The sequence below is a fragment of the Cricetulus griseus genome, chromosome 2, assembly GCF_003668045.3.
Source record: "Cricetulus griseus strain 17A/GY chromosome 2, alternate assembly CriGri-PICRH-1.0, whole genome shotgun sequence".
Taxonomy (NCBI): Eukaryota; Metazoa; Chordata; class Mammalia; order Rodentia; family Cricetidae; genus Cricetulus; species Cricetulus griseus.
Genome location: NC_048595.1, coordinates 158,743,666 through 158,770,311, shown reverse-complemented (window position 1 = coordinate 158,770,311; position 26,646 = coordinate 158,743,666). Strand labels below are relative to the sequence as shown.

Here is a 26,646-nt window from a genome sequence, read left to right as displayed (position 1 = left end):
CTACATAGAGATCTGGAAGGTCACTGAATGAATCTGCGAAAGTGAAGCCTGGTTTGCCTTGGTGATCCCAAGATAATGGAGATGCCAGAGCTGTGAGACATCTACCAAGGAGATCTTTAGACAGAGAGTGGAACCAGGCCAGGAGACTGATGTGTTTTGCTGCCAGCAATGCTGGAAGAGAAGAGCCATTTAAGCCATTTGACACCCTACACAGAGCTATAGAACTTTGAGTTTGTCGTGCTGTGTTTCAGACTTGCTTTAGTATAGCATTTGTTCCACTATATCCTTGTTCATCCCTTTTGGAATGGCTATCTATATTATTCTGTGCCATTGTATGTTAGAAATACATAATTTGCTTTTTTATTTCAGAGAAGTTATAATTAAGAGACTTCCTTGAGTCTCAGAAAAGACTTTGGATTTTTAAACAGTCCCAAAACAAAGACTATGGGAACTTTTGAAGGTGGACTAAATGAATTTGTATTATAATGTGGCCATTCCAGTTGTCTGTCTGTCTGTCTGTCTGTCTGTCTGTCTGTCTGTCTGTCAGTCTGTCTGTCTGTCTCTGACACATGCTTGTGGATCAGATGTAAACTTTCAGCTACTTCTAGCACCATGCATCTCTGCCTGCTGCCCTGCTCTTCAGCATAATAGTCAAGTACTATAACTGTGAGCCTCGAATAAAAAGTTTTCTTTTATAAGTTGCCTTTCTCTTCATAGAAATCAAAAAATAATGAAGACACTGAACTCTTTTAGTGGCTTTCAAGCTACATCTCAAAGGATAAGACACTCTCTTTTCTTTTTTCCTCTTTTTGATCAATAAGATTATAAAATGGCCCCATAGGCATCTTGAATTCACATTTTTCATCTGATAAAGACATGAGTCTCAAGGATCGAATACTTTTTTTCTGCTACAAAGGAGGTTTCTTGAAAAATTCTGATATGAAATGATACAAGCATATCTGGAAAAGAAGAGCCATGTACAGTCGGGTCTAAGTGTAGGCAGCCACAGCTGTTGTAGTTCAATACATGCAATATACGCACCGACAGCATAATCAGAAGACAGCATCTTGCAACAATCCTCCACAGCCTCTAACTTACATCCATTCTTTCTGTTCTCCATTCTTCAAGTTCATTTAGCCATGGGTTGGTGATGAGGGTTATATATGGCCACTCTGACCAGGCAAGCAGGTAGGCTAGCTGCATATCTTCACCTCTCCCTCCATTCCTTCAATTCCAATCCCACTCTTAGCTCTTTGGCAAACCTGCAGATGTAGCTTCTTCTCACCCTCTGCCCCCATGCCCAGGGGACTAACTAAGCAGACTCTAGGGGAACACCTTGCTTCCTCCCTCTTGAGATGTTCCCTCCACCCCCACAACCCTTCCTCATTCTTAAGTCTTGGGTCCAAACACACAGACAAACCTACTTGGAACACCCAGTGGCCACACCTTGCAGGATCCCAGAAGATTTTCCTACAGGCAATGCAATCACCACACTCCCCCCCTAGAACCAGAAAGGAAATAAAAATCAAGGGACAGAACACCTGCCCAACAAAGACAAGGGCAGAGATTAGCATCTAGAATAACAATCTTCCCAAACCCAGATGCCTAAACATCAGTGTAAAAACATAATCAACAATAGCCAGGACAATATGTCTGCACTTGAGCCCAGAAACTCTACCACAGCAGGCTCTGAATATTCCAACATAGCTAAAGCATAAGAAAAGGATGATAAAACAGCCTATATTACCAGCTTTTCAATTTCACTGATTCTTTCTTAATTTCTAAAACTTTTGTCCTACCATTTTGTAAAATGTCCATTTTCTGATTGGTTATCTTATTTCCTGCTCATATCTCATTTCCTTCTTCATTTTATTAAGGGTTCTGGGGACGGAGAATGAATATGCAGGAGGAATGGGAGTCTTGGGTGGAAAGGACATGGAACCCTGCACCTGAGCTCTGTTCTGTGCAGTCGGTAACAGACATATGCCACCGTGCAGAGTCCCAGCATCACTTCTCTCTGCTCTTAGTCAAATGAGTCTCAATAACATCCTATAATGTGCTGCTCTTTTCTGAAAGTCCATACATTTTGTTACTTGAAAAGTTTATGTGTTTGCGCTATGTACTTCCCTGAAAAAAATATAAGAACATATTTATATTTTATAAAGGCCAAAGTGATGATGTTCTAGTTTGTTTTCAATTGTTGTGATAAACATCATGACAAAAAGAAATTTGTGGAGGAAAGTGTTTATTTGAATTTACATCTCTCAGGTCACAGATCATCGCTGAGATAAATCAAGGAGGAAACTCAAGCAGGAGGACCCTGGATGCAGGAACTGGAACAGAGGCCATAGAGCAACACGTTTTACTGGATTGCTCTCATGCTTGCTCAGTCTGCTTTCATGTAAACCCCAGGACCACTTGCCCAGGGGCAGCACCATAAATCAATCACTAACTGCAGTGCAATCGTTCAGCTGCCATTACATGGGACCCCTCCAGTAGACTGCTCATCTGTGCAGGCATGCATCCAGAAGCATGAAGAGTGAGATCTTCTGAGCAGCCTTTGTCCAATGAATAGTAAAGCTAGTCTGTGGCAGCTGCTCTCTTTAGCCTCACATGGAGGTATCTAGGCACTCATCAGTGCTCAGAATTCTGGGCAGGAGTGCCATTGTCCACAGAGTGACCAGTTCAGTCAGGAACCAGTGGCTCCTCAGACTGACTTTCAACTTCTCCATTTCATTTCTCCTGATCCCCCCATGCATCTTTTTCTTTGTGGTCACATTTTAAGAGACTTTGCTGATTCCAGCTGCAGTGAAAACTGATGGTTTCTGCTTCCTTCCTTCCTTGGAAAAGGGACTCATTCCCAACTGGTAAAGAAACTTTATATTGGCAGCTCTCTCGGCGGTGATGGTACCCAAAGCTTCATTTCTCATAGTTACACTTCTTAGCAAGACCCAAGTATGATCCAATGCCTGGTCAATATTGGAGATCAACAATCTTGTCCCTGAGTCTCCATTTTGAACAATTTTCCAAAGCCATCTCGAATTTAGAGCTCATGGTGAACTTGGATGCTTCCATGCAAACAGTAACATAGCTCCAAGTCTCTATTTGCCTAAATCCATTTTTGCCACTACTTAATCTGTGTTAATATCAAGAACTCATTAACAAAATTGCTTAACATAGCTCAGTACTGTTTTGAAATCATCTAATACATAAACATTTTCCTTAAGCTGTCTGTGTTTTGCTTTCAGTGGAGAAGGATGGAAATGCATGGCAACTGCCCCACCGTTCAAAGAATTCAATGTCAGCTTGGTGGTGGTGGTGACACCTTTAATACCAGTACTTGAGCAACAGAGGCAGGCAGATTTCTGAGGCCAGTCTAGTCTATAGAAAAAGTTCCAGGACAGCCAAGGCTACACAGAGAAACTTTTTATTAAAAAATAAGACAAAGAAAGACAAAAACAAATAAAAAGAGGAAGAATTCAATGTCCACTCTCATTCAGTAGTAGTCCCCTAAGGTTTTCACTACATTGTCTGTAATACAGGCAGCATATCAAGAAAAAGGACCATTACTTTTGAAGATGCTAGTAAGATCCAGATGCAAGAATCCTAAGTTTTATTGTCTAGAGAATTAAATTTCCACATCTTACTGAAAATCATATTTTTTAACTTTATTTGGGGATCTTACCAGCAGGAAGGGTCTAAGTTTATACTATTCTTTCACTTTTCACTTAATTTATTTTCCCTCTTCTCTTGAATATTCCTAGAAATCCTTGACAGCTTTGCATTTCAGCTGTTCTTAACTTTGCTAAGAATTATTCACATTTAAATGAGCAGGCTTAATACTATTTTTTCAAAGTTACTAATAAATCAGTAGGGATGCCAAGTTCAAATCTAAAACTGACTCCCATAGATCTATTTATTTTTGGCATTTTATACCACCTGCCTACATGGGAAATTGACTATTTCTTTTTCTTTGATTATTTTTAATGATGATATAAATAGACTAATTGCAAAAAAAGAAATAAATCACAAAGAAAATGGAAACAGAACTGCACTTTTGGTAATTTGTGACTGTTCTTTCTTCTCTTTTTCAATGAGGTGCAGAAAAACTGAGAATCAAGCAACAATAATATGATTATCACAAGTATGAGCCAACAATTTAAACAATCATGCTTCAAGGCAATGCATTTCCTTTTTTTAAAAAAGGATTTATTTAACTTTATTTATGCGCATTGGTATGAAGTGTCAGATTCCCAGGAACTGGGCTTATGGACATTTGTGAACTTCTGGGAATTGAACCTGGTTCCTCTGGAAGAAGAGCCAATGTTTTTAACTGCTGAGCCATCTCACCAACCTCACATTTACTTTTAATAGAAATAAATTTAAACAATATAGTCAACTATCTACAATTCTCAATTTAACTTACTTATACTAAGCTAGTTATCATCAAAGAAAAACAAGAAAATATTTGGCTGTTATTTTCCTTGGGTCTTATATATTCCATTTAGAATACTAATATCACATTCCATAGTTATGACAACTGTGTCAAGTAAATAATGTTTCTAAATCTTATTGAGAACTGCTTGGGTTTTCTGAAGACATACACACACACACACAATGTGGAGCTTGCACTCTTGGCCACTATATCTTTAGTGTAGAGAAGTAATCACTTTAGGTAAATGCAAATAAGACGGGTCTAGATGATGCAAATAATGACAAGTCTAGATGATGGCTAAAGCAAACTATCTACTTACCTTCCTAGGTGTTCTTGTCTTAGTGACCACATGCTTTCTCCATCATAGGGTGGCCTAGAGCATCCAAGAACCCTGTTCAGTCTCTGGTGATTCCACTTTCTTTTCCCTTTTCTCTTAAGTCATATATCTCACTTTCCAAATTGTCAGTCAGTCCTTACCTAGAAGTGACATAGATGTCCAAGTCTATGTGATGCAACTGGGAGAGAGTGCTCTTTTAGTGTGAACTTGCCATAGTAAAGAACTCCCTTAAGGCTCTTTTATTTAACTTGTGTTATTTTAGACTTAAATGTTCTTCTTAACATTTTGTTAACATTTAGGGTAGTTAAAAACAGCTAACACTTTTTTACTGGCATTTAGAGAGCAATACTAACTGAGAACAGCCATGGATGCCAAACCTAGGTAGACATTTATGCAAAGAGGTGATTGACAATAATGCCAATCTCTGAGATAACCTCATCTGTCTTGGTGTAAATGAGAGGATGCTGCAAAGGATATCTGGACAGTGAGTGGAACTGTATGTTGACAGCATGATATGACAGACACCGACTGACAAGATAATATGACAGTTGTTAGAATCATGCTTGACCAAGTACACAACTGCTACAGAACATGTCCCCTGACTTTACAGAGTTCCTCCACTTCAACCTTTTATGAATAGTGTAATTATTGACTAAGTCATATTTTCACTCTTTCAATTTGGTCATTAACCTCAAACTAAAGCATTTTCCTGGTTGCCCAAAATGACGCAGTGCTTTTCCAGGTAGAAGTAAGTGATGGCTACATCCACTAACTAGACAGATGATTGACAGATACAGCTGATCCATAACAAATCATTATTAAATGAGGTGCTGCTCAAAACGTCCAGCAGAGAAGACTAGAAAGTCCCAACTGAAAGCATAAACAAAAGATAACATCATCTAATTACAAACATCCAGCAGAATATTCACTAGGCAATCCCCATAGAGAGAGCCAGCTGGAGTTCCTGAATGATTAAGAGATTTCTGGGTGGAGCAGAGTGTTAGGATGAGACTTCCAAGTAAAGGAACAAGCAACAGCATATAGAGAGCAAAATGTCACTTGGTATACAGTTTTTAGCTTTGGTCTCTGGCTCATTCTTCACTGAAAGAGCCCTTCATATCTGCATACCACTTCCAAATCTCTTTTTTATATTTAACTAATTACATTACCCACTAGGAAAATCCATGGGATATAATTATCCTTGGTGTCTAAATTTCCCAATCAATATTTTGGAGGATTCATAGCAGGGTGCATGGAGATGGATTTCAGCTTCACTGTACAGAATGGATTTCTTTTCAAGTCTCTCTGCCTTTGAAATGAAAGAAAAGGCACTCCAATTATGTCTGGTACAGAGCCTGGCTCATTACTTGGTCTTTACTTTAAATCTCCACCACATACCATATCTATCTATATTTGTCACACAACCAAAAATTCATGGTATTTTGAAAACTCTTATTGACTATCTATTCTATTCCAAAACACTTTCCAGATTTACACAGTGATTTTGGGGGTGCAATGTGATTATCTTTTGTAGTATGTCAAATTTTGTCAATAGTGAGCAAGAAAAAAATTACTAACATGTTAGTGCTCTTCCTGCTGCTGTGATAAAAAATACTCTGTAAAAGCAACTTCAAGGAGAAATGATTTATTTTGGCTCAGAGTTTGTGCTGGAGAGTCTTATGTCAACTTGACACCTAAACTAGAGTTATCTGAAAGGAGAAAAACTCAATTGGAACCTCCATGAGGTCCATCTGTAAGGCATTTTATCAATTGATGTGGAGGGCCCAGCCTATTGTGGGTGTTTCCATCCCTGGGCTGGTAGTAATGAGTTCCATAATAAAGCAGGCTGAGCAAGTCAGGTGAAGCAAGCCAGTAAACAGCATCCCTCCATGGACTCTGCATCAGCTCCTTCCTCCAGGTTCCTTCCCTACTTGTGTTTCTGTTCTGACTTCCTTCAATGATGAACAGTGATGCAGAAGTGTAAGCTGAATAAGCACTTACGTCTCCAACTTGCTCTTTGGTCATGGTGTTTCATCATAGCAATAGAAACCCTAAGTGAGTCACAGTTCAAGAATAACATCCATCACAGCAGGGAAGTCAAATCAGGAGCTTAAAGAAGCTGTTCTCATTGCACTGATACTCAGGAAGCAGAATGAATGGGGCAAAGTATTTAGTTCCCATTCCTCTTTTTATTCAGTCTAAGACCCAACCCATGAAATGGTGATGCTCACTTTTGGGATAGGTCTTCCTCACCTGAATTAGCATAATCAAGATACTCCTCACAGGTGTGCCTAGAGGGTTACCTCATAGGTGACTCTATATTGTGTCTGTGTGACAATAGTAACCATTGCAATATGTGATCAACTTTGAGGCATATCTTATTAGTACGATCAAACATTAACAGATAACAAAATCTTAAGGAGCACCCAGAAAAGACAAAATAATTTACAATGGCAAAAGGAAATAGACTGACATAAGACTTCAAAATCAGCATCCAAACAAGTTAAGACCAAATTAGACATTTCAAATGAACAGCATGAACTGTGAACTGATTTTCTTATTTCAGCCTTGAAGTCCTGAGTCCCCAGGCTCTACAAACTGTCCATGGCTCCGAAGTTCTAGAAATTCCCAATATTTTTCTTAAGCCAATTTAAGGTTAAAATTTAAACCTGACTTTAGAAGATAACATATACAGCTAAAAACCCTATAGACAAATAATATTTACAAACATCAGTCAGTAAAAAATGATTTTAATTATTAGCAAACAAAATCCTCCTGTATTTTATGAATAAATTGCAATAACTTAATGGTATCTGTAGACATAGTTTCTGTCCTTACAGGTCCCGTAGCCTTTTAGCCCCAAATAAACACACAGAGGCTTATATAATTATAAACTGTTTGCCTTATGGCTGAGACTTCTTACTGGCTAGCTCTCTCTTAATTATTAACTCACAACTACTAATCTATGTGTTTCTACATGGTCTTATCTTACTGGACAATGTCCGGACCTGTTACTCCTTCAGTGACTACATGACATCTCTCTGGCAGCTCCTCTCTGCCTCCTCTCCCCAGAATTCTCCTCTTCTGGTAGCCAGGCATATCCTTCCTGCCTGGCTACTGGCCAATCAGCATTTTATTCATCAACGAATAAGAGAAACATATATACAGAAGGACATTCCCCCCACCCCAATCAGGTATCTACTTAAATTCAATATTAGAATACCCATTACCAGACTGTGTCATGTTAATAGACCCAAAGAAAAAAAATATTTGGTAGGTTTTGATCCAGTTTGATACATAGTGTAAAACTCTGAGAAAACAGTAACAGAAATATTCAATTTTAACTTACTTTTAATTAAGTTAAAACTTATGTTTTAATTAAGTTTTAATTAATAATAATAATAAATTTAATTAATTATTATTAATAAATTTAATTAATTATTTAATTAATTAATTTAATTAATGTTTTAATTAAGTTAAATCACTGATGCTCAGACCTGTGGGTGGCACCTTTACAAGGCCTGGGGTCCTAGACTGATTACTATGGTAAGCTGAGCACAGACATTCCTCACATTCTGTTTTCTTTACTGTGAACACAATATGAGAGCTGCTTCCTCAAGACCCTGCTGCTGCACCCTTTCCACAGCAACTGACTGTATCCTCAAACTGTGAACCAGAATAAGCCCTTTCTTAAGTTGGTTCTGTCAGAATATTTTATGAGAAGCAATATGAAAAACAAGTTTCAGGTGCTTTCCTAGTATAAACAACAAGGCACAAATATATAAATTAAAATCCAACAGTCTACTGTATATATTCATCCATTCAATAAAGCAGGTGTGAAATAAATGCAGAAGCACAGAAATTAACAAAGAAAGAGAACAATTTCCAGAAGACATAAAATTCTTCCTGTAAAATTCTGGAGAACAAATGAAACACCACGTTGACAAATGTAATTCAATCAGTATCTAACATACAGGATTTAACAGCCTTTGCAAATTAACACACACTGGGTTTGCAAATGTTTTCCATACTCTTTATGTTACACTTTCATTTTCTTTACTATTTCCCCAACTCTTCAGAAAAGTTTAGTTTTATACATCTCTTGCTTTTTTGTTCCATGCTTTTGGAACCTCACTGAGAAAGTCATTGCCAAGACCAATGTCACTGATGTTTGCCCAGATGGGAATTTGGGAATTCTGAATTACAAGAAAAAAATTCCTTCATAATAATTAAAATGCTTCACTGCCAGAGAAGCTAGTAAACAATGAGGACCCTAAGAGAGACATAGGTGGTCCCCTGGAGAAGGGGACAGGGACAAAACCTCCTGAGCAAATTGGGAGCAAGGGAGGTAGGGGGAGGGGGCTAAGAGATGAGAAGGGGAGAAGAGGATGGGTGAGGAGGACATGAGGGAGCAGAAAGGCTGAGTTGGGGGAAGAATAGAAGAATAGAAGAAAACAAGAATGGAGATACCATAATAGAGGGCGGCATTTTAGGTTTAAAGAGAAATCAGGCACTAGGGAAAGGTCTGGATAGCTACAAAGACGACACCAACTAACAATCTAAGCAACAGAGGAGAGGCTACCTTAAATGCCCTCCCCTGATAATGAGACTGATGACTGACTTATATGCCATCCGATAGCCTTCATCCAGCATCTGGTGGAAGTAGAAGCAGACACCCACAACCAATCACTGAACTGAACTGGAATCCAGTTGCAGAGAAGAATGAGTGATGGGCAAAGGGGTCCAAAACAAGCTGGTGAAACCCACAGAAACAGCTGACTTGAACAACATGGAGCTCTTGGTCCCCAGACTGATAGCTGGGATACCAGCATGGGACTGATCCAGACCCCAGGAATGTGGGTTTCAGTGAAGAAACCTCGGAAATCTACGGGACCTCCTGTAATAGTTCAGTACTTATCCCTAGCATAGGTGTGGACTTTGGGAGCCCAATCCACATACAGGGATATACTCCCTGAGCCAAGACACACGGAGTTGGGCCTAGGCCCTATCCCAAAGGACATGATAGATTCTGATGACACCTTATGGAAAGCCTCACCCTCCCTGGGGAGCAGAAAGGATATGTGATAGGTAGGGTATTAGTTAGAGGGGTGGTAGGGGAGGAGGGGAGGGAGTGGGAACTGGGATTGACATGTAAAACAATCTTGTTTCTAATTCAAATAAATAAATAAATAAATAAATAAATAAATAAATAAAAGAAATTGATAGCATCCTAAAATGATGCTCTCATGAATCAGTGCTTGACAAAGTTCAATAACATTTAAAAAATGAGTTCATTGCCATTGTGAAGTTGAAACAAAATAATAAGAAAAGATAGGGCTGGAGAAAAGAGCTTGGCTGTGCCTTACCTTGCGTATCACAAATATACCAGTCACAACAACCTGAGACCTCTTAATCCTGAAAAGGCAAAAGCAGGGTGGCCTCAAAATATTCATTTCGCTCAAAGCTCCTCCAAAGTCTTCAGCTTCTACTTAGCTCTTGTCACAACATACTGGCTCACAATAAAGCCTTGGCTTCCTTAACATGGCACATTACTTTTAAGCTGCACTCACTGTCACTAGTACCATTTCCAACTCTATATTTAAGATGCTGTACTTTTGTCTGTCACTCATTTATCTGTGTTGAGCAGATAGTTGTTCCTGTCTCATCAGGAGAGAAAATCATGCAACACTTGAGATGCCCACTTCTCTAGCCCTGCAAATTACAGTACATATGACCTCTCTCTTTGGTGCCATTTATCATCTGCAGCTTTGTTGGACATATGTCCCATGTTGCTGTCATTGCCAGTATTCTGAGGTTTCCATTTCAATTTAGGGTTTACCCTCAAAGCTTATACATAGCCTACTCAGGGTCTCCCTGCAGGGGATCAGCTCTGCTACATTGCTGCCTCTATTCAGCAAAGTTTTTCTGTGGAACATCGGTGTAAGTCTCCATGCCTGCTGAGTAGCAGCACGCAGATAACATCACATTCAGCTGCTGTGTCACCTTAAGAGATATCCAGGCCTCATTGGGCCAGGGCTGCTACTGTCTCTGAGTACCTGCTGAACTTGGGGAAATATTTCCATGGTTAGGCCTGTTTGAGCAATGTACCCTAAAGGTATGTGGTGGCTTGAAAGAAAATGGTCCCCAAAGAGAGTGGAACTATTAGCAGATGTATCTTTGTTAAAGTGGATGTGTCCTTGTTGGAGGAAGTGCATCACTTTGGGGGTGGCTTTGAGGTATCCTATGCTCAAGCTACACCTAATGACACAGTTCACTTCCTGTTGCCCAAAGATCATGATGTAGCACTCTCAGCTCTTTCTCTAGTACCATGTCTGCCTGCATGCCACCATGTCCAGCCATGATGGTAATGGACTAAGACTTTAAAACTCTAAGTAAGTTACCCCAATTAAATGTTTTCCTTTATAAGTGTTGCTGTGGTCATGGTGTCTCTTTACAGCAACAAAAACTCTAATTAAAACAAGGTACTTTTCTTTTGAGTGAAAATGCTTCAAAGCAGTTTTCCAATTTATATTCTGAAGTTTTCAATGAGTGAGGACTTACCCTCAAAGCATGTTTTCTCCTGTTCCAGTGCAAAGTGCACAGCTTATTCTTAAACTGTAATCTCTTTAATAAAATAGTCACCTTGTCCCCACTTGCTTCACCCAGTTGCCTTTTTCAATTTCATTTTTGGTGTGTATCCGTGTGTGTGTGTGTGTGTGTGTGTGTGTGTGTGTGTGTGTGTGTGTGTGTGTGTGTGTGTGTGTAAGTATATGTAAGTCAGAAGCCAACAGTGGGTATTATGATGGCTACTACTGTCAAATTGACAGATTCTAGAATCTCTTGGAAGATAGGACTCTAGTCATGCCTATAAAGGGCTCATGTTAATTTCACCAAAGAAGACATACTCCTAGAGGTGGCACCATTCAACTTGTGGGAATCTCTAACTACATAGAATGGAGAAAGGGAACTGAACACTAGGGTTCATTTCTCTCCTCATTTCAGAAATCACATGATCACTCTCTCAAGCTCCTGCTGTTGTGATATACCTGCCATCATAGACTGTAACCTGAAACTCTGAGTCAAATAAGCTTATTGTCCCTTAACTGGCTTTTGTCAAAGTATTTTATCCTAACAGAAAAATAAAGTAAGACTAGTGTTTTAGTTGATTGCTCTCCAACTTTATTTCTTGAGACAGAGTCTTTCACTGAACTTGAAGATTATTAACAGTCAAGCTTCCTGGGCAATGAGCTTCAGGCATCCTCCAGCCTTTACCCACTGCCACCTCTCCTCAGTGCATGACTCAAGAATTGAGTCACCAAGCCCTGCTCTTTCTATGGGTTCTAGGGATCAAATTCAGTGGCATTTGTTTCTTCAAAATCAAGGATGTTACCAACTGAGCCACTTGTCTTAGTTTGGTTTCTATTTCCATGAAAAAAGACCACAACCAAAAGCAAGTTGGGAAGGAAAGGGGTTATTTCATCTTAAAATTCCTGATCATAGGCCATCACTGAGGGAAGTCAGGGTAGAAACTTGAAGCAGGAACTAGAACTGAGACAATGGAGGAATCTGATTGCTGGGTTGCTACCTAGGCTCACATTTAGCTATTTTTTATACCTCCTGGAACCGTCTCCTAGAGGTAGTGCTATTCACAGTGAGATGGACCTCCGCCATTGATCATTATTCAAGAAAATACCCCACAGACTTGCCTACTGTCAAACTCATCAGAGAAATTTTTTCAGTTAAGATTTTCTCTTCCCTTGGCGATGAAGATTGTAGGCTGGTAATCCTTTGCCCTGTGTCTAAAATTCAGAAGGACTATAAGAGAAGAATGCATGGACCCTAGAAAAGGGGAAGGGTCAGGATCTCCTGAGCTAATTGGGAGCATGAGGGTAGGGGAGAGGGAGCTGGCAGAATGAGAGGGGGAGAAGACGAGGGGAGAGGAGAGGAGGAAATGGAGGAGCAGGAAGGTTGAGTTGGGGGAAGAATAGAGGAGAACAGGATGAGAGATGCCATAACAGAGGAAGTCATTATAGGTTCGAGGAGAGATGTGGCACTAGAGAGATTTCCAGAGATCTACAAGGATGACACCAACTGACAATCTAGACAATGATGGAGAGGCTACCCTAAATGCCCTTCCCCTATAATAAGACTGATGACTACTTTATATGCCATCCTAAGCCCTCATCCAGTGGCTGATGGAAGAAGAGGCAGACACCCACAGCTAAACACTGAACTGAACTCTGGAACCCAGTTGCAGAGAGGGAGGAGTGAAGAGTAAAGAGGTCAGGACTAGGCTGGTGAAACCCACAGAAACAGCTGACCTGAATAAGGGGGAGCACATGGAGCAGACTGATGTCTGGGAGGCTAGCACAGGACTGATCCAGACCCCTGAACATGGAATTCAATGAGGAGGCCTCAGCACTCTATGGGGCCCCAGGTAGTGGATCAGTATTTATCCCTGGCATAAGAAGGGACTTTGGGAGCCCATCCCACATGGAGAAATGCTCTCTCAGCCTGGACATATTGGCCTAGGCCCTGCCCAGGATGATACGACAGACTTCAGGGCCTTACCCTCCTTGGGGAGCAGAGGGGAGATGAGGTGGGGGACTGGTGGGGGGTTGGGAGGAGGAAAGGGAGAGGGAGAAGGGATTGACATGTGAAGCAGTCTTCTTTCTAATTTGAACTAATAAAAATTAATTTCTTGGAAAAAAAAGATTTTCTCTTCCAAAATGACAATAGCTTATGTCAAGTTGACAAAAGTACTAAATAGTACCCATGCCTCTAAAGTATCATTATGTGGTTTACAAAACAATCTATTTTAATGTAGGAATACTTAATATTTTAAATAAACAAACAAATGAAACAAAAATCAGATGACTTGGAAATAGATAACTCAGCAGGGAAGAGCACTTCGTGCTTTTCAGAGGACCTGAGTTTGTGGCATGTGGCTCACAACCACCTGTAACTCGGGCTTCTGGGAATCTTATGTCCTCTTTTGACCTTGACAGGTATACCCATATACACACTCATGCACAGAGGCACATACACATAAACATACAAATAAAATAATTTTTAAATGATTTTTTTAAAAAAACAGAGTTTTTAAAGTTGTATAAAAACCTCATCCATATTCTAAAGGTATTTTATATGAACAGCTCTGGGGCAAGTGTCCTCATCAAAGAAGCACAAAACGAGGTGAGTTAATTCTGAAATGGAAGTATGATAACCATGTTAACAATTTGTCCCCTGGAGCCTAGATAGTTTATCTCTTTCTGCATTAAAAAGTGCCACACTTCCGCATGAGTGCACAGGAACACACTACAAACCAGCACTGGAAATTTTCTCCAGGCTTTCTTTTTCCACTTGTCATTTTCAAGTGTGTGTGTGTGTGTGTGTGTGTGTGTGTGTGTGTGTGTGTGTGTGTTAGCTAGATTTTCTGGCCAGTGAGCTCCAGCGTTCTGCCTGCCTGCACACACACACACACACACACACACACACACACACCAATGGGATCACACATTAACACCATGCTTGGCTTTGATGTGTGTGCTGAGGATCTGAACTCAGGCCCTCATGCTTGCATGACAAGTGCTTTATTCCTTGAGCCATCTCACAAGCCCACGGATTATTTCATTTTATATGGTTTTATTTTATAATTTCTTTTGTTTTGATAGCTTCATATGTGAGTACTACACCTACTTTCTACTACATCTCCTGTTCCTCATTCTCTCCTTCAACTCCTTCTGTGTCCTCTCTCTTCTCAAATCCCTAATATCCTCACAGTTTTCACATATGTCTGCAGGCATATGTGAAACACACATGAAACACACATACATACTTAAGTAAGATTATAAAACAGTATGCTCCTAGCTCCCTCTCCCCTTCCCCCACGCTCCCAATTTGCTCAGGAGATCTTGTCCCTTTCCCCTTCTCCGGGGGACCAAGAGTCCTCCTTGTTTCCTAGCTTCTCTGGTGGTGTGGATTGTGGACTACGGAAGCCCATTCTACATAGATCCAATTCCCAAATATGACAGGCTCTGAAGACCCCCTGTGGAAGTCCTCACCCTCCCTGGGGAGCAGAAAGGGTATGGGATAGGTAGGGTTTTAGTTGGCGGGGAGGAGTGGAGGCAGAAGGAACTGGGATTGTCATGTAAAACAATCTTGTTTCTAATTCAAATAAAAAATGGAAAAAATAGTATGCTTGCTCTCCTATGTAATTTTTCAACACATTACTGTTATTTATTTCTTTTTCTTCCCTCTTGCCCTCTGTTACCCCCTCCATACACACACACCCTCAACTAAAGTCCTCCTCTCATTATTTCCATTACTTGCTTTATGGGACCTGGTTTAAATTACTCAGCAGTTTAACATGTTTATTTCTCTTGCTCTAGTTTGCAGTATTTTCTTTATGACTGTTTGATTTTTATTTATTATCTCTTTATTTGGCCTGTGTTCAATAAAATGCCCAGTGTTTTTTTTTTTGTTTTTTTTTCCCTGTGGTATCACTTACATAATAGTCAGTAGAAAGGGCACTGAGACAAAGCCATACTCCGTGGTTGGAATTTTCCTTCTAGTACCTAGTACCATAGTACTATATATATATATATATATATATATATATATATATATCATATATATATATATATATATATATATATATATATATTGACCTGAAATAAGAAAGCCTGATAATGCAGATTTGTGGGAAGAAACCCTCCCAGTTGCTGGCTCCTGGTCCTCTGTCTATGTGACAAGCAAGCACAGCCATCAGGTTCTTCCTCCTCCTGTTCTGTGTGACAGTTGTCTTATGTGAAATATATTCTCAGGTGCTCTCCATTGGTGTTATATTTGTGTTAAGTACTGATCAGGTGCTCAAGGCCTAGTCATGTCCTGTTCTCTGAAGAGGGCTGAGAAAAGCAAGACAAAGTGCTGTCTCCTTCTATCTTGTCTGTAATGAACCCCAGGTAGGTGGCATCGAAGATGGCCCCTCTTGTCTGGTCTCCTGTGTTGCTTCCCATTACCCTTCTATGATTGCCACTGACAGACACCTGTTTGCTAGCCTGTCTGTGATGATCTCTGAGTGTTGGCCATTTTAGGTACTCTCTCCTTCATTCTGTGAAGATCAATGTGTTGGAGCTATCCCACAATGTTGTACGCTTGACTTTTCTTTCATGACTGCTGAGTAGCCCCATGTCAGATGTGGTCTTTTGCCTTGTTTGCGATGGCAGGGCCATTTCCAGTGTTCCCTCCTGATCTCTGGTGTTGGCAGACATCTTTCATTATATTTCCCCTGATCAGTACAGATAATTGTGGATGACTTCCTTTGCTCATAATAGAAATGATTCAATCAAAAACATACTCACTACCCCTGTTTTTGGTTGTTTTGTACCAAGTAGACATGCTTTTGACTCTATTCAAAATGAATTGCTCCTGCATCTGCTGTGTGTTTATCATTAAAATCACATGATAAAATTTTACTGTCAGTTCATTTTCATCACTAAACTCATTTCCTGGAGAAGCAAAATACTGAGCACTGTCTTTGCATGGTAACAACCCCACATCTGACAGAGGGCTGATTCTAAAATATATAAAGGACTTAAGAAACTAGAAATCAACAAACTAAATAATCCAATTTAAAAATGGGTGAGATCTAAACAGAATTGTCAATAGATGGATCTCAAATTGCAAAAAAAAAAAAAAAAAAAAAAAACACTTAAAGAAATGTTCAACAACCTTAGCCATCATGGAAATGCAAATAAAAATGACTCTGAGATCCTATCTTATACCTATTAGAATGACTAAGATCAAAAGAACCCAAGTGACAGCTCATGCCTGAGAGCAAGGGGAACATGCCTCCATTGTTGGTGGTAATGCAAACTTGCATAGACATGTTGGAAACCAATATTACAGCTTCTCAGAATATTGTTAATCAATCTACCACAAGACCCAGCTATACCATTCTTGTGCACACACCCAAAGGATGCTCAATCATAACACAAGGATGCTTGCTCAACTGTGTTCATATCAGCTTTATCTGTAACAGCCAGAACCTGTAAACAACCTAGATGTCCCTCAATTGAAGAATGGATAAAGAAAATGAGGTACATTTACACAATGGAATATTACTCAGGTGTTAAAACAATGAAATCATAAAATTTGAAGGCAATGTAAGGAACTGGACAAAAATCATCCTGAATGGTATAACCCAGAGCCAGAAAGACAAGCATGGTATGTACTCACCTAAATGAATATTTGCTGTAAAATAAAGGGTAGCCATGCTTCAAACCATGGACCCAGAGAGGCTAGTTAAAAAGGGGGCTTCATAGCGGAGGCCTGGATCTCCCTGAGGAAGGGAAATAGAAGAGATTCCTTGAGTGTATTGAGGGTGAGTTGGGATAGGAACATGAGAGATAGGGGATGGGAGGTGGAGGGCAAGGAGAAGGCAAATACTGAAAGAGACTACTGGAAATAGGGGAGATATTTTTGGGTCAGGTAAAAACCTGGTACAAGAGAATATCCCCAGAATCTACATGGATGACCCCAGCTAAGACTCCTAGCAATATTGGTTATGTAGCCTGAACTGGACATCTCCTGTGACCACGTCAGAATTCAGGTGGAGGGAGTAGGCAACTAACCCAACTGCATAAACTTCAACCTACAGTCTCTCCCATCAATGGGATGTGCTTAGATAAGGGTGGCCTAGAGATTGAGGGAGTAGCCAACCCATAGCTGGTCTAATCTAAAATCCATGCTGGGAGAGTAAGCTTACCCCTGACACTGCCAGGAGCACCAGGACCCACAGGCTGAATGACCCAGAGACCTGGGATAGAACCAAAAACAACTAGAGAAAAATGTCAATGTATTGATGCCTAATAATATTCTGCTATACTCATAGACTGGTGCCTAGCCCAAATGTCATCCAGCAACTGACAGAAACAGATACAGACACATAGCCAAACACCAGGTGGAACTTGGGGAATCCTGCAGAAGAGGGAAGAGCCAGTGGAATCAAGGACACCACAAGAAAACTCATAGAATCAACTAACCTGAGCTCACAGGGGCTCATAGAGACTGAACTGACAACCAGGGAGCCTTCACGGGGACTGACCTAGGCACTTTGCACATATGTTACAGTTGTATAGCTTGGTCTTCTTGTGGGACTTCTAACAGTGGGAGCAGGAGCTGTCTCTTACTCTTTTCCTGAGTTTTGGGACTCTACTTCTCATACTGGATCACTTTGCCCAGAGGAGGTGCCCAAGAGGAGGTGCTTAGTCTTATTGCAACTTAATATGCCATGTTTTGTTGATATCCATGGGACACCTGCTTGTTCCTGAACAGAAATGGAGGAGGAATGGATTGTTGAGCAGGGTTGGGAGAGTAGGGGCTTGGAGGGCATAAGGGAGGGCAAACTGTGGCTAAGATGTAAAATGAATGAATGAATGAATGAATAAATAAATAAATAAATAAATAAATAAATAAACAGTTGTGATTTTCTTATCTTCACTTCATGAAGGAATAGCCATGCATCAAGATAGATTCAATTTTAATTAATCTTTCTCATTGATTCACCTCATCACATGATGTTCTGAGAATAAAATACCTGATATGATTGCTTCCTTATCTGAAGATGACTTCAATATTTGTTTAAATTACAGAGTAAATTTCTACTGTAGGCCCAAAATTTCCTTCTTGATTCTAATATTGATCAAGTTAAAAGAGTAACAGTCACAGTTCACTCCTGACCTTTAAGGCAATCACAATCTAAAGATTACATAAAAACAGTTTGGGTTGAAAAAGTCAAAAATCACATAGAGATGGGAGTACCTCAGTGCTCCAGAACAGCCTGGTCCTGGGCTTTGAGAACTTAGACAAATTGTATTAGACTAAAGAAAGCACAGATGAATACAGGATCTCACAGTGTACAGTTGGCTTGGGGACTTCCTGACAAGTTCTGGGCTGCAGGACAAAGCAGATTTCCACAGTCTGGGTCAAAAGAAAGCCACAAATGTGACTACACAGCAGTCATCATATACCTGGTTCATTGCAAACTAGCATTAAAAAGTCAGGCAAACCCCTGAGTTGGGGTCCTGCTCTAAAGCTCCATATACCACATGGGTGGTTTTGTATATCTTGCACTGGTCAGTAGAGCTGGTATGATTCAAGATGGCTGCTGTCTCTCCAAGCTGAATCTACACAGAGCTGCTCAGCTGTGTTCCTTCCTTTCTAGACCCTTACCCTCAGAATGTAACTCTAATCTATTTTTACATCCAGATGAAGGAAGAATGTGCTTTGTGTCTTTTAGAAGGATGCAATATAATTTTCTAGTGATATGCTCTGTAAATTCATCTAGACATTTTTCTAAGAATGGCTTGTGAGAAGTGTAACACCTTTTAAGTAAAATAAATAAAACTTTAAATAATAAGGGAACAAGAGAATTCTACTTGTGAGATAATAACCCAAACCATGCAATGTTGACAAACTCTCTCATCCTGGTTGTCAAAGCAGTTGGGATAACAAAGCACATGCCATCTCAATTATCTGTTAATGCTCTGCTAAGTAGTTCCTCCTGCCAGATGTTGGCTAAAGGGATATGAATAACTCTTTGCTGTCATTCTGGAGCCTATGCTGAGACTAGTAACAGAATCAAAGACATGAATTTATGAGGTGTTTTTAAGCAGAGCATGAACAAAACACTATCACGGCACCAGAAAGGGCAATTGGAATCAGTGGACTAATGAGAAAGGTTTCTATAAGTAAGCAATATATAAGCTAGAAGTTGATAGAAGTTCCCTGGGAAAAGAGAGGAAACCCCAACAATAAACAATAATTCAGAAATATGCTGTAAGCTTGCTGCTTTCAGAAAGAGGTATACACTGATCACTGTGACTGCCAACCTCATCGTTAGATGGACCAGGACCCTTGGCTGGATTATTCAAAAGCTGTTGCTGTTAGGTTCAGATGTGCTTCACAGCTGGACACAACTTCCTTTTTGGTGGCTTCTGACACTCTTGCTCACAGAGCAATGATAATATTTTATAGTTAGCTAGTTCTTTTATTTTAACACCTCTTTTAGTCTACATTGTCTTCCTTGCATATTCTAGTGGTAGGTTTGTGCTTCTGGGGCTGATCATTTGAAAAAGCTGAAGAAAGGGCAAGCTACATAAGTCATGCTAGCAAAATAATACTTCTTTAAAATATTTTCTGGAAAGTTTGAATAGTATATTGCTTGTTTCAATCATACTATTATTTTACTATGTATAAAAACATCCCATATCACACAGATATCTCAGAAGTAGCATTCAGCTACCTTGGACCCTTGGCATTTTGAACATGCTTCCATGAATAGGTAAAACACTAATAAGGTTTAACATAAAAAGCACATGTAAGATCATGGATCTGTCCGTCCTTCCTTCTCCATTTTTCCATGCTCTCCTTCCTATCAACAAGCTACCCACCCAATGCTGTGCCAGTTGATAGTCTCCTGGTGCTGAGTTGGACCTCACTTTGTTTCTAGGGGAACACAGACAGAAGCAAATGGTTTGTCAGTTTTGTTTCAAGAGCATTATAAGTGACTATCCAGCACACAGAAATCTAGGCTGTATCTAGGAGGCTCTAACTCACAGCCTCTGTTTTGCTCCTTGGTTTTTGAGCTCACTGTTTTTAATATGCTTATCAACTGCTACCATGTGAAATTTTGCATGCTCCTAGGATCTCTTTTCAGCCTAGGAGATGTCTGGTACAAGCTTCCCTCATTGGCACTCTTTGCCTGGTAACAAGATCTCTCCTCTTTGTTATAATACAAGAGAATGAGCATGGATCTGACCCTGAAAGGCATTTGGCAAGCCTGATAGCAGGATGCTTAAATGACAACTCAAAGCAAATCAGAAACCAAATTCATTTTATACTAATGCCACTCTTTATTTCATAAAGCAGAAGAACAGAAGACATTTCCATTACTCTCTTGGAAACCAGGTCTAGGGTAATAGTCTATCCCTCATTAGCAGGAATGAAGCAACACAATCTGATACAACACAAAGAAGATTCATACCTTTGTCTCTGTGTGCATACATACTGATAAGCAAAAATAATGGATTATTCATAATGCCTCAGTAAGAAACATTTCCAAGTGTGCTGTGCCTCACAGCTGCATATGGAGCCTAAGAGAACACTGGTTTAAAGAGGACAGTCATGAGAGAACTTGTGCTAGCCCTGTTAACAATAGAGTGTTGAACCTTTCAGAGTGCCACAGAGTATGCACTGCTGATTGGGAACAGTCAGGGCACAGAGAACACACAGAGCTCTCTATAGGAGAAAAGTGAGAATGACAGCATTTGTGCCGCTCCATGGGTGAAAAGAGGGACTGAGCACAGTGGGCAGAGAGTGATGAATGCTAGTACTCACTCATTTTCTCATTTTAAGCCCTGGACCAGCATGTAGAACGGTAACCACCCACATTTAAGATGTGTCTTCCCATGTTAATTATCCTAATCTACATAATCCTTCAGAGACACCAAGAGGTTTGAATCTATGGTGACTCTAAGTCTCATCAAATTGACAATCAAAATGAACCCAGCATGTCAGATTATTCTAGCATTGTGCTCACACTGTCCTGGATCCCATGGCATTCCTGCCTCAGCATCTTACATATTGTTTTTGAACCCTGCATCAACTGTTTGTGCTCAACATTGAGTGATACACTGCTAGATCCATTTACCTCACTATTTCAAATGTGTTAAAATACAAGAACTGGTGACCATATCAAAGAATTCCATGGGCAGCTTTTGGGTCACATGTGCTTATCTGAACTGTCCCAGTGGTTGGAGGCTGCTATAAGCAATAGGAAGAGTTATGACCACTTGTACATTTGGAAGACAACAGTTTGGGGCCCATCTTAGTTTGTTTTCATGTTACTGTGATAAAATACCCTACAAAAATACCTTCAAGGAAAAAGTTTATTCTGGCTTCTGTTTCCATTGTGGCAGAGAAGACATGGCATCAAGCTGGGAAGGTGTGGTAGCAGCAACAGGCCGCTGGCTGGTTCCCTTACATACACACTTGGAAACCAGAGTAAACAGGAAGTAGGGCCAGAGTAGAAAACCTCAAAGCCTGTCATGTCCTCCAGCTAGACTCCCTGTCCTAAAGGTTCCATAGCCTCCCAAGCAGCAGCAATAGCTGAGAACCAAGGGTGCAAGCATGTGAGCCTGTGGGGGAACAGTTCCCATCCCAAACCAACATGTCTTGTGAGTCTGTGGGGAATAGTTCCCATTCAAACCACATGGACCTCAGGATAGAATATGGGTTAAAATAGGTAAGGTAGACACAGAAAAGTCATTTAGAATGCTTTTAAATACTAAGAGACAACAAAAAGAGCTATCAGAGGAAGGAAGACTCTTGCTGAAAGTTTTGTGTAGTTAGTGTATCTCACCGGATCTCTTCCTAGAGCCGTACTTTCTCTGATTCTTAGTCTGGGAAATGAGGAGCTCTGTACTATCAGCCCTCCCCTACCCATGACATACTAATACCTCTAAAGCCATGAGCTGCAATCCTTCCTCCCCTAAGTGGTTTTTGTCACAGCAAATGTGACTAACATGAGCACTTAATAATGTTACAGAATCAGCAGGTTAGATAATTTACCTGATTGTAGACCTAAATATGTTTTCTGGATCCATTTAGGGTAAACTAATGTGTTATGATGTTCTGTGGGCTAGATGTATTAAATGAATTTTTGGCCTAAGATATTTTTAACATGGATGAATTTACTACAGCATAAAGTCATCAAAAGTCTGGAAGCACCTGCATGAGTAAAAGGAGTAAATATTTACATATTTGTGAAGATGTAAATATTTATAAATAAAATAATTTATTTACAAACACTGTGCTTGCAAATTATAAGTAAGCATTGCAAAGGTAACTTAGGATAATAGAACATCCATGAAGGGCTGCCAAGTGTCTTCTTTGCTATGTCCAGAGAATAGAAACTTGATGGTTTCTTGGCTCTAAAGAATTTCCTTTCTTTTATGTTGAAACAATCCAACTACATAAAATTGGATGACCTGAAAAATCTGCCTGAAGACCAGTTGGTAAAGTTTTGGTTGAAACTTGAGGAAAGCAGACACCTTTGCTACTTTTGTTGCCTCTCTCTCTTAAATGCCTGGCAAAGTAGTTGAGGCACTAGGTATTTAGTCAACAGTTAATGAATAGAAACATTTTACTCATTGTTAAGATAATAGCATTTTTGTTTACAATATATATTTAAAAATTAGAGTTACCTACTTTCAACAGTCTTACATTAAGGACCACAAAACACACACACACACACACACACACACACACACACACACACACACACACACCAAAGCACATAGGCTAAGGTAATTGAGAAGCATGACAAAGAGGATCATGGAGAATATAGGGTGAAGAGGCTTTGCTGTTGCTTTTGCCTCCTGGGGAAATATTTCATCAAGAGGACAGTTTTATCTGCATATTCTATAATGCCCAATTTAGGAAAAATGCAATACTATCATGAATTTGCTTGCCCAAATAGGAAAATCACAGTCAGAAATTTAAAGATATCCTTATGTCTCTATTATCTGCCACCCAGAGCATCAGTGGCTACAGGATGATGCCAATCATCCTTCAACAGTCACAGCCACAGAATTACTCCCCACAACTTCTCCTTGGGAGCTGTAGTGAAAGCTGATTTGTATCCATTGACTAGGATACATCCCACCTCTGTGTTAGAATACATCCTGGTGGAAAAGTGGTATTCCTCCAGCAGAGGTGACTCACCCAGTGTTTAAAGTGGAATTTTCTTACACACACACACACACACACACACACACACAAAATCTGCATGCAACTCAGTTCTCCTGTAATACCCATGCACGGTAAAACCAAGATGTCTGTCTGAAGTGATGTGTCCACTCAATCCTGGAATTCTAGCCACTAAAAGTATTACCTAAATATATCTCTTTGAGGGGTCCAGTGAGGAGGCTCAATGGACAGGGTACTTTCTGCTGTACTGACAACATGAGTTCAGTCTCTAGAGACCTATAGAGTAGAAGTGCTTCTTATAAACTGTCCTCTCACTCCCATATATACTATGGCAAATGTGCATTCATGTGCACACACATGATTAATGAATGCAATAAAAGTAAAACATAATAAAATCTTTGCTTTATACTTTATCCAGCCTTGCATGCTTTCCAATAGCAACAAAAATCTGAGTAATGCAAGTAACTTTCTCTATTTTTGATTGTTTAGATGGCACAAAATTGTAGGCCCTCTCCATTTTGTTCTATGCTAGTGTAATATAGCTTCTTATCTATTTAGAGATAGAATCTCAGTCAAAATTCCTTTCTTTCCCAAGTTAAAGTGTTAAGAAAAATCCACAGAAATTCAAATTAATTTAGGGTCAATTTGAACATTTGCTTAATTTAATTTTCATTATCTGTTTTATTAGAAATCTTTTAATGGCTCCCATTTATAAGTTTTGTTTTCAATAATTAAAATTTTTCCAGAAGCCTCACAAGCTTAGATTTAGGTGCCCTATGAGTTCATTTTGGTCAATTTTCTAACTCAAAGTAAACAAGTACTGGTGAGGGTGTACAGAAAAGGTAAGTGTTGATGGGCAGATGCTGAGTACAGCCACTACTTATTAAAAAATAAGCAGAGCTTCCCCCAAACACCAGAAGCAGAGATACTGCATTATAAAGCAATTCCACTTCCAGATGTGTGTCCAGAGACGTTGGTGTCAGCATAAGCACTCCTGTGCTCTGTAGTTACTATTTTTACTCTTTACTGTTTGGGGGCAGGGCACAGGGACTTATTCTTACTTATGAATGCCCAACCTTAGCTTGGTTTATTTCTAGCTTTCTTAAGTTAAATTATTCTGTCTTCCTTTTGCCTCTGGGCTTTTACCTTTCTCTACTTCTGTATCTTTTCTTTCCTTCTTATTCCATGTCTGTCTATGTGGGTGGGTAGCTGATCCCCAGCATCCTCCCCTCCTTATTTTTCTCCTTTCCTTGCTCCTCTCTCTTCTATTTTTGTTGTTGTCTTTATTCTCTGTTCCTGGCAGCCTCACCTAATCCTCTCCTGCCTAGCTATTTGCCATTCAGCTCTTTATTAGACCAAGCATATTTTAGACAGGCAAAGTAACACAGCTTTACAGAGTTAAACAAATGCAACATAAAAGAATGCAACACATCTTTGCATTATTAAGCAAATGATCCACAGCATAAACAAATGTAACACATCTTTAAATATTACACAATAGTGTGCATACCAGAATTATTCAATTTAGGCAAGAAACATAAATGATTCAATAATGTCCACCATCCTGAAAAATGGAGAGAAACAACATGCACATTTGAAATATCATCGGTTCTTTCTCCAGCCATCTGCCTAGGTGGATGGATGAAATGCCCAAGCTAATGGGCATTTCGTTAAACAACTGCAATGAAATACCATTCGACTTTTTAAGGATGGCAAATCCTGTTATCTGAAACATGAATGAGACAATATGTTAAGTGAAACAAGCCAGGCAACAAAAGACATGTAGTATGTGACATTGCTGGTATATACTATCTGAAAAGCTTGAACTCAGAAGTAAAAAACATCATGGAGGTAGCTGGGGTTGAGCATGAGAGGTGTGTGGGGATGGAGGTGACATATATCAAAATACAACATTATATATCATGAATATAAACTATCAGTATTTGGTAACTAAAATAAAATAAACTTCCAACATTTTGAAAAAAAACATCAATCATCATGTAAAGGGTTCTTTTGTGACTTTGCTTTTATTTCAGGATTTACATTTATAAATTTGCAAAGTAGCCCTCTGGGACTGTGGAGTGTGTGAATGGGGAGAACAGGCCGCAGCCCAGTGTCTAGGAAGCTTTGGCCACCATTGGTCAACATGGGGACATTGTCAAGACAACTTCTATGCACTGTAATTATGCCCCCCCCCCCGGCTCTGGCCAGATATTGGTGTTATCAAGGATCACCAGACACTTGGAAGTAAAGATCCTCTTCAGTGGTGGTGGGGTCACTGTGTTGACCAAGACATTCATTGACTAAGGGAAGCTTATCCTGGATGATATCATGACTGACCTGGCCTTTCACGAGCTGAAAAACTTCACCCAATGTAACTGGCCATTGGATGGTTTTCCAAGGACACTTCCATAGGCAGGAGCCCTGGACAGACTTTGTCAGATAGACACAATGGTAAATATTAACATGACCATTGAGCTCATTAAACGATCCTAATAGTGCTAAGTGTACAACATTGGCTTCAACCCTGCATCAAGGCAAAGTAAATCAAACTCACTAAATCATTGTGCTGTAATCAACCTCAGTGGCAATGTTGGAATTTGCGATTTGATTTTGATTCTATGGAGTATATACATAAGCAAATATAATATCCTCTGCAATGGAAAAACACACTCCTTCCCATGAGCAAAAGTACACATATTATGTGTCTCCCTCTCTCCCTGGCCATTTCTGAGACTGTTTTCTGCTACATGGGTGTCTTAATCTAATAAGAATATTGTGCACATGATGATGTTACAATTCACTAAAATATTTATTCCTGTTATCATGGCAAAAGTCAGATTTTATTTTCAATTTTCAACTGTTTTCCTAAAGTAGTTTAAACTATATTCCTAAAAATTCCCACTGAAATGGTCTTCCAAGAACCTCAGTTATATCTCAGGAATTAAATGGAAGAAATCTAATTTTTATGGTAAATAACTGGTTTGCATCTTCTAATACTGAGACAGAGGTGACTTCACTTAGTTTCTGCAAGGCTCTACTGACAGTGGAACCAATTTGTTAACAGCTTTTGTTTCATATTTCTTCATTTATTTCCTTA

At 39.7% G+C, this 26,646-nt stretch overlaps 1 pseudogene; it reads right to left on the bottom strand.

Moving 5' to 3' along the window:
• LOC113833779 overlaps window positions 1–26,646 on the bottom strand; it is a 39,493-nt pseudogene that overhangs the window by 2,746 nt on the left and 10,101 nt on the right.